Source organism: Psammomys obesus, unplaced genomic scaffold (genome assembly GCF_907164565.1).
Source record: "Psammomys obesus unplaced genomic scaffold, mPsaObe1.curated_primary_1811, whole genome shotgun sequence".
Lineage (NCBI taxonomy): Eukaryota > Metazoa > Chordata > Mammalia > Rodentia > Muridae > Psammomys > Psammomys obesus.
In genome coordinates this window covers 11,158,386-11,166,437 of record NW_026589137.1, presented here as the reverse complement: position 1 = coordinate 11,166,437, position 8,052 = coordinate 11,158,386, and positions in this window count along the sequence as shown.

The following is an 8,052-nucleotide window of genomic DNA, read 5'->3' as shown; positions in this document are numbered from 1 at the left end:
CTGTTGGGGGAAATATGTCTCAGATAAATACATAACCGCTGGTCATATACTTGAAAATCTCAAATAAGCACACATCTGTCTTGACATTACTAAGCAATGAAAGCTAAGGAGAAGCAACTAACAAAAATAATGACTTAAAATAAAACAAAAGCAATTTTCAAAGGTGAGTTTGCATCCATGCAGATTCTGGAAATTTTGCTACAGCTTGTCAAATGCAGAACTGAACAGTAAGTATTTCTGACTTCTGTGATTTTGCAACATTCTGAAATGCTTTCCCTATCCTGAAAGATTCAGGAATATTTGGGACAGTTTTTGGCAATGCATGCATTAAAATGGAAATATTAGCATTTGGGGGATATTTCTGGAGACCTTCAAATGAGGGTAGAGTGTGTCTTAGTTTTTTTTTTTTTTTCTATTTTTGTGATAAAACACCATGATTGAAAGTTATTTTAGGAAGAAAAGGATTATTTTAGTTTATAATTCTCAGGACAACTCCATCACTGTCAAGACAGGAACTCGGGGATGAAACCTTGAGGCAGAAGCTGATGCAGAGGCCTTAAAGGAACACTGCATACTGGCTTGCTCTGCATGACTGACTGACTCAACCTTCTTTCTTATAAAAGCCAGAACCAGCTGCCCAGAGGCGGTACAACCCACAGTGAGCTGAACACTTCCATATCAGTCATCAATCAAGAAAATGTATCACAAGTCTTGACCACAGGCCTATCTGGTGGTTTCATTTTCTCAAATGAGCTCCTTTTCCCCCAAATGACGCTATCTGGTGTCAAGGTGACAAAAACTAACCACCACATGGGGGTAGAGAAAGAGGAGGAGGAAAATGGGGAATTTTCTATCTCACCAATGAGCACTGTACTCCAACATCAAAGGCTTCAATATTTTAAGCTTTTTTTGTTAGTGTTGTTTCCTTAGGAGTGCAAAGAAAGAATGTGCCTGTGATAGAATATTTCTCCTTCAAATACTCTACCTTGTCATTGTCACATAGATCTTATGCAAATTCATTTCACCTTACAGAGTAGTAACATGTTGAAGTTCATCTGTTTTAGTTGAGGCCACCATTTGACTCCACTCAGGTTAACCCCAAGAGTACTGATCTTTACTGATAACAGTTGGTAACTCCAGTTTAGTTATGACTGATCTCAAAGATTATATAGGCTGAGTTCAGGAATTTATTGATACTCAAGGACATTTTCATTTCCATTTATTAAGCAACTACTAACAATGGTTCATCAGCTACAGGCTTCCTCTTGATATATATTATATATATAATTTCCCTGTAGAACTCTTTGTGGAAATTGAAACTTCAAGAAGTTAAATCACAAGCCAGGCATAATGACACTGCCTGTAATCTTAGTACTTGGGAGGCTGAGACAGTAATATTTTAACTTAAAAGTTTACTAGGGTTATACAATGAGAAGTAAAACAATGAATTTTTTGTTGGTTCATGCCTGTAATCCCAGTAGTTAGGGTTCCATGACAATTTCTTTGAGTTTGAGGCCAGCTTAGATTTTTTGAGGCCAGTGTGGGCTACATAGTTGGCCTGGAATGAAACCCCATCTCAAAAACAAAACAACAAACAACAAGAAAACATAACAAGCCAGGGGTGGTGACACACACCTTTAATTCCAGCACTTGGGAGTCAGAGGCAGGTAGACCTCTGTGAGTTCGAGGCCAGCCTGGTCTACAGAGGCAAGTTCCAGACTAGCCAGAGCTACACAGTAAAACCTTGTCTCAAAAAAAGTAAAAAAAAAAAAAAAAAAAAAGGAAAGAAAGGAAGATGGAAGGAAGGAAGGAAGGAAGGAAGGAAGGAAGGAAGAAAGGAAGGAAGGAAGAAAGGAAGGAAGGAAGGAAGGAAAGTCATCCAAAGTTACAGAACAAGTGTGTGAGAGAAATGGAGAGCTGACTTGTCTGCATGACTCAAAGATTTATCAATCAGTAATCAAGCATCTTCACCTTATTTGCAGCATTCAAATAAGGTATTTTATACCAGTTTGTTTTGTTTTGTACAGTTATTTTTCTATCAGGCACTTTGACCGCAGTGTCTGACAGAAGCAATGTAATCAGGAAAGACTTATTTTGACTCATAGTTTCAGAGATATTCAGTTTGCCATAGGAAGGAATGCATGACAGATCAGTTCAGTACATGGTGACAAGAGCATATAGTAAAGACTATTCATATTGTGCCAGACCAAGAAACAGAGCAAAGAAAGCAGAGGGGCTGGGTATAATTTTAAAAGGTTCACTTCTTAGGCCCCACCCCTTAATGATTTCACAGCCTCCCCAAATAATGCCAACATGTGGAGGAAAAAATGTTCAAAGCATGAGCATGCAGGGAACATTTCAGTTTTAAATCATAATCTGTTTTCCACCAGCTTGCTCATTAACTCATTCCTTCTGCCTTACTCTGTTCTCCACAAACCACAGATTTTCCAGTGATCATCACCAACATCCAGTTGCAACACATTTTTGGGAGAAGATATTCTCTCTGTATTGAAACTCAATGTTGACCTCAGCAAATTTTCACCTTTCTTGCTGTCATCTAGCCTCCTCTCTATCCAAGAATGGATTCGATTGTTTCCTGGAGCTCTGTCTTCCATCCTTGTTTCTATTGTTCAAGATAGTGGATGAAATCGGTAATCTAAGGTAGTATTGATAGCTATGATCTCTGAATATGATCTGCCTAAATACCAGCCTCCCACCCTGTCACATGTTAGTACTTTTGACAAGTTTCTCTCTGTCTTACTTTATATATCCAAAGCATAAAAATTCATTGAGATTTCCAGGTGAGGTGGCACATGCCTGTGTTCCCAGCGCTCAGGGAGACAGAGCAGGCAGATCTCTGTGAGTTCAAGACCAGCCTGGTCTACAAAGCGGGACCAGGATAGCCAAAGCTATACAGAGAAACCCTGTCTCCAAAACCTAAAAACCAAAAAAAGAAGAAATTGAAGAAAAAGAAGAAGAACAGAAGAAGAAGAAGAAGAAGAAGAAGAAGAAGAAGAAGAAGAAGAAGAAGAAGAAGAAGAAGAAGAAGAAGAAGAAATTCATTGAGACTATGTCTGTAGAGCACTTGATCCACTGTCTAACAAATAGTCTTATACAATTATACAAGTTTTAACTATCATGTAGTCCAGACCACAGTCCTAAGTTCCACCTGTACTCCAGTTCTGAGTCATCTCATGCCTCTCTCTTGAAGGTCTAAAGGAATTATCATATTGGTCTGAGGTTGTAACTCCTTAGTACAGAGCTTGTCTGAGTTCCATTTCCTACATGCACACATACACAAACACATATACATACACATATATACGTACACTGAGAGACCTTTAACATCATCACCACCACCATCATCATGTTGCTAGCTTTGTATCCCTTTCATTTCTACTTTCAAATGATCCTACTTGTTAGTTTACTCTTCTTGATTAGTTATGACCACTATCCCCATTGACACATCGCAACAACCTAGTGACCTAATGAACTTGACATATCGTTCACACACACACACACACATGTTCTAATTGCACTGCCAGTTCCATCTTCTACAAGCGAAAATGTTGCACAACTGACTCTGACGACTAGAGTGTGTGCACTAAATTCCATCTTCATTTTACACTTCAAAGTGTTTTATATTACATATGTCTTTATATATTATGTATATTTTATCATAATGAAAAAATCTGAACATGTGTCTCCATTGCCACCACAGTAGTCTGGGTCATAGTTTCTTCTTTTGTGAATATTGTCACAGCCTCTAACTGGTGTTTCATGCTTCTCCTTCTGGTTACCCTTAGTAGGTCGGAGGAAACTTAGTAGGCCTGGGAAATTATCCTTTTGAGAAGCATTCCGAGGTGTGCTTATTAAAGTTTGAAAACCAAACTTTTTAGTCTGAAAATATCCTTTATGGATTCCCATAGTTTGTCTCCTTTCCTTTCCTCTTTACTTTTTAAAATCCCTTATATTTTATTCAACAATGCTAATTTGCCACAAGTGAGGAGTGAGATTGAGATAACCTCCTGAGTTACAGAAAAGTGTGCAGAGAGAAGTCTCTCGATTATACCTTATCTCAAGTCTTATCTCCACTACTCCATGCTACTTACAAGTTTGATGACCCAAAGTTATTTGGCCTCTCTGATCCTTACCCTTATCTGTTAAAAGAAATATACGACTGTACAAAGATTGTTGGAAGGTTAAATAACAGACGAAAAGTGCTTAATTCTCCCTGAGGAGGTGGCAGTTAAACAGACACCTGGACAAAGAAAGGAACTGAGCAATGCAACTTGAGCTTGCACCAACTTCTTTGTTCTCAAGATATGAGTTTCAGGAGCCTGGAGTACCAAAATTTGCAGATGCTGATATATCTTATATAAATAAAATGGCATGAGTAAAGTATAATGTTATACCTGATTCATAGTCCCAGCTACTCAGGAGCCTGAGATAAGAGAGTCATGTGAGAGGCCAGAGGTTCAAGTTCAGCCCTGGCAGCACAGTGAGATCCTGTGTCAAATGAGTAGAGGGTGTCATATTTACATATTACTTATGCACATCCTTCCTGATACTTTAAATCGTCTCTAGATCACACAGATCAACTAATATTAACTAAGAAGTTTGGAAATTGTTTTTTTTTAAGACTGATTGCAAAAAATCTCCACATGTTTAATAAAGATGTATTTTTCCAGTTATGTTTGATCCTTGATCTGTTGGATGTGTAGATTTGGAGCCAACTGATACGGAGGACCAATTTTATTTACGCATTTGCAACATCTTTGAGGAAAAATGGGTCTTAGGCAGGGTGTGGTGATGTATGCTTTTACTTCCAGGACTCAGGAAAAAGAAGTAAGAGCCTGTTAGTGTGAGACCTGCCTGGACTACATACGGATTTCCAGTACAACCAGGCTACATAGAGAGACACTGTCTCAAGCAAACAAGAAAGCAAAAAAAAAAAAAAAAAAAAAAAAGACTTTAAACTTAGGAAAAATAAATAATATATGTTTATGACACAGTTTTCAATACAAGTTAGAGTTGTTTTTTCTGCACTTAGCTCAGTACAGAGCCCTTAGCAAAGGCTGTTTATATGTTTGTTTTTTTTTTTAATATCATTAGAGTATACCAGTGGAAAGTTTAACCTTGGCAAGGGAGCAGAGCTGGAATCATTAGAGATAGCTGTATAGAGACAGCTCAGATGGGAGCCAAAGGAGCGCTTGTCAGTTGGCCTCAATCTTCCCAGTAAGGAAGGATATGAAATCATCTCCTGAGAATGAGGGGGAGGACTGGGGTTGGGGGCTTGAAGAGAGGGCAGGGAGTTAGGAGCAGCTGCTGTGGGGAATGCGATAGGGAGTCAGCAAGCAAGGAATGAATGGATTGTTGAACAGCCAGAGGGGCCAGCTTAGGGTAAAGAGCAGCATTGGCAGGGAACCTGGTGAAGAGGATTTCTACGAGGAGCCAACCATGGAAACAGACACCTCCAAAGAGTTGCTGCAGATGAGAAAGTGAGGGTGGGGTGAGGGTGGAAGAAAAGGTAGGATATAGCAGGATTCTCAGGTGGGCACATTAACAGTGAAACTCTCTGTTTCAGAAGATATTTCATTACTACACAATTTATAAATCTTTTTCAAGTGCCGGACATGAGGGACGATGAAAAGGACCAGACACACAACGTGTCTGCAGTATGCATGAGTCTACACATGCAACTCACATACAAATATCCGAATTTAGTTATGATTGTGAAAAACTGGAAATAATGTAGAAATCCTTTGGATATGTATGCTGCAGTACATCCCTGTAATTACTCAACAATAAGAAAAAATTAACTGATGAGATATGCAAATATGTAGATGGATCCCAATTTTTGCATACTGAGAGAAATAAAAGTGTGATGAATGATTATATTTATTGTAAGAAATGCAAATTAATCAATGGCAACAAAAAGTGGATCATTGTCTAGCCAGAAGGAGAGAGGTACATGGGAGGATGAAAGGAAACTTGTGAGGGTGGTGGATAGATTTTTTTTTCTTTTGGTTTTTTTAAGACAGGGTTTTTCTGCACAAGAAAGATAGTTTTCATTTTGATGATTATTTCACACATAGGAAAAATGTGTCATATCACAGGACTTTAAACTGTGTGTGTACTTTCTAGCATCAATTTTACATCAAAGAGTTATTCAAAAGCATACTTTTAAGGAGGACAATGCAGCCAGTCCTGATGAGACCTGATAAGCTAGGGTCAGATGGAAGGGATGGAGGTCCTTCCCTATCAGTGGACTTGGAGAGGGGCATGGGAGGAGATTAGGAAGGGAAGGTGGGATTGGGAGGGAATGGGGGAGCACAGCTGGGATAAAAAAATGAATAAACTGTAATTAATACAAAAAATAAAAATAAAAAAAATAACTTTATATATCCTTCATGAAAATTACAGCATGTCTAGGTGGCACTAAGGCACTAACAATAAAGTAATAAGCAAATAAAATTATTTTAGACAGGAATCTCTACTGTAAAGTGAATATATGGGGAAATATAATGATGAATTATGTTAGAACAGAAGGAACAGCATAGATAAGATGGTGAAGGAAGAGACATTTGAGCTGAGACTTGAACGATGACAGAGAAACAGCCATGGAAAGATATACTGGAAGGAAGCTCTAGGCAGAGGAAGCTAAACATGCCAAGGCTTTGAGGCAGGAAGAACGCTTTATACCTCCAGATACCAGCAACAAGAAGAATGCACGGGGAAAAAACAAGGGCGAGGTGGCCCTTTGGTGTGAGATATATATTATAATAACCTCAGTGGTTTCCAGAAATCACAACAGTACCAAGTCCTCTATCTCCCAACCCTCCCTCCTCAACAAACATACACAGAGACTTAGTGTCTTTTACATCTTCATGCTTTTCACTGTACTGCACAGACTGGATTCATGTTTACACTCCTGCCTCAGCTTGTTAACTGGCTGGAAAGACAGGCATATGACACCAGCCACGTCTCCCATTCCATCTTTTATTTTATATTTTTGTTAATTAAATTTGTTCTTTAACAATTTTTATATGTATATGATGCTTTCTAATTAATCTCCCCCAACTTCTCTCATCTACCCCCCACCACCACTGTTGACAACCCTCTCCTTACAAGTCTCTTGATCATATTTATGTCTTTTTCTTTTGTGACCCACTGGGTTTAATCAGGGTCGTCCATGTATTCATACTTGGAAGTAGTGGATGGAGCATGTTTAGTTTACTAGTAGGTCTACCACTGAAGACAATGAATACTCCTCCCCCAGAATCTATGAATAGTCTACAGTACTACAAAGAGGTTTATGGCCTCCTAAATACATATCTCCTGAATCCATATCTGACTATTAATAGGCCTAGTGCAGGCATAGTGCAGGTAATGATAGCCACTGTGAGTTCATAACGTTGTGTCCAGAAGTTGCAATCCAAAATTCTTACATTCCTTGAGATTATAATATAATCACATCATTTCTTCCTTCCCTGTCCTCCCTCCTTACCAAACTCTCCCCTCATTGCTCTCTTTCAAATACATGGCCTCTCTTTTTTATTATTTGTTGTTACATTCTTTCTGTATCTTTTTGCCTTAGGGGGTTGTTATAAATGCCCTTTTGGGCAAATGTCCTTATTGTGTACTTGAGACTCTTTTGGGTATATGCCTAGGAGAGATATAGCTGGATCTTGAGGAAGCGCTATTCCTAGTTATCTGAGAAAGCGCCAGATTGCTTTCCAGAGTGGTTGTACAAGTTTACATTCCCACCAGCAGTGGAGGAGGGTTCCCCTTTGTCCACAACCTCTCCAGCATGTATTGTCTCTTGAGTTTTTGATCTTAGCCATTCTGATGGGTGTAAGGTGAAATCTTAGGGTCGTTTTAATTTGCATTTCCCTGATGGCAAATGAGGTTGAGCATTTCTTTAAGTGTTTCTCTGCCATTCGATATTCCTCTATTGAGAATTCTCTGTTTAGCTCTGTAAGGACATTTGCTCAACCATGTTTGTAGCAGCCTTATTTGTAATAGCCAGAAGCTGTTTCCAGCTTCTGG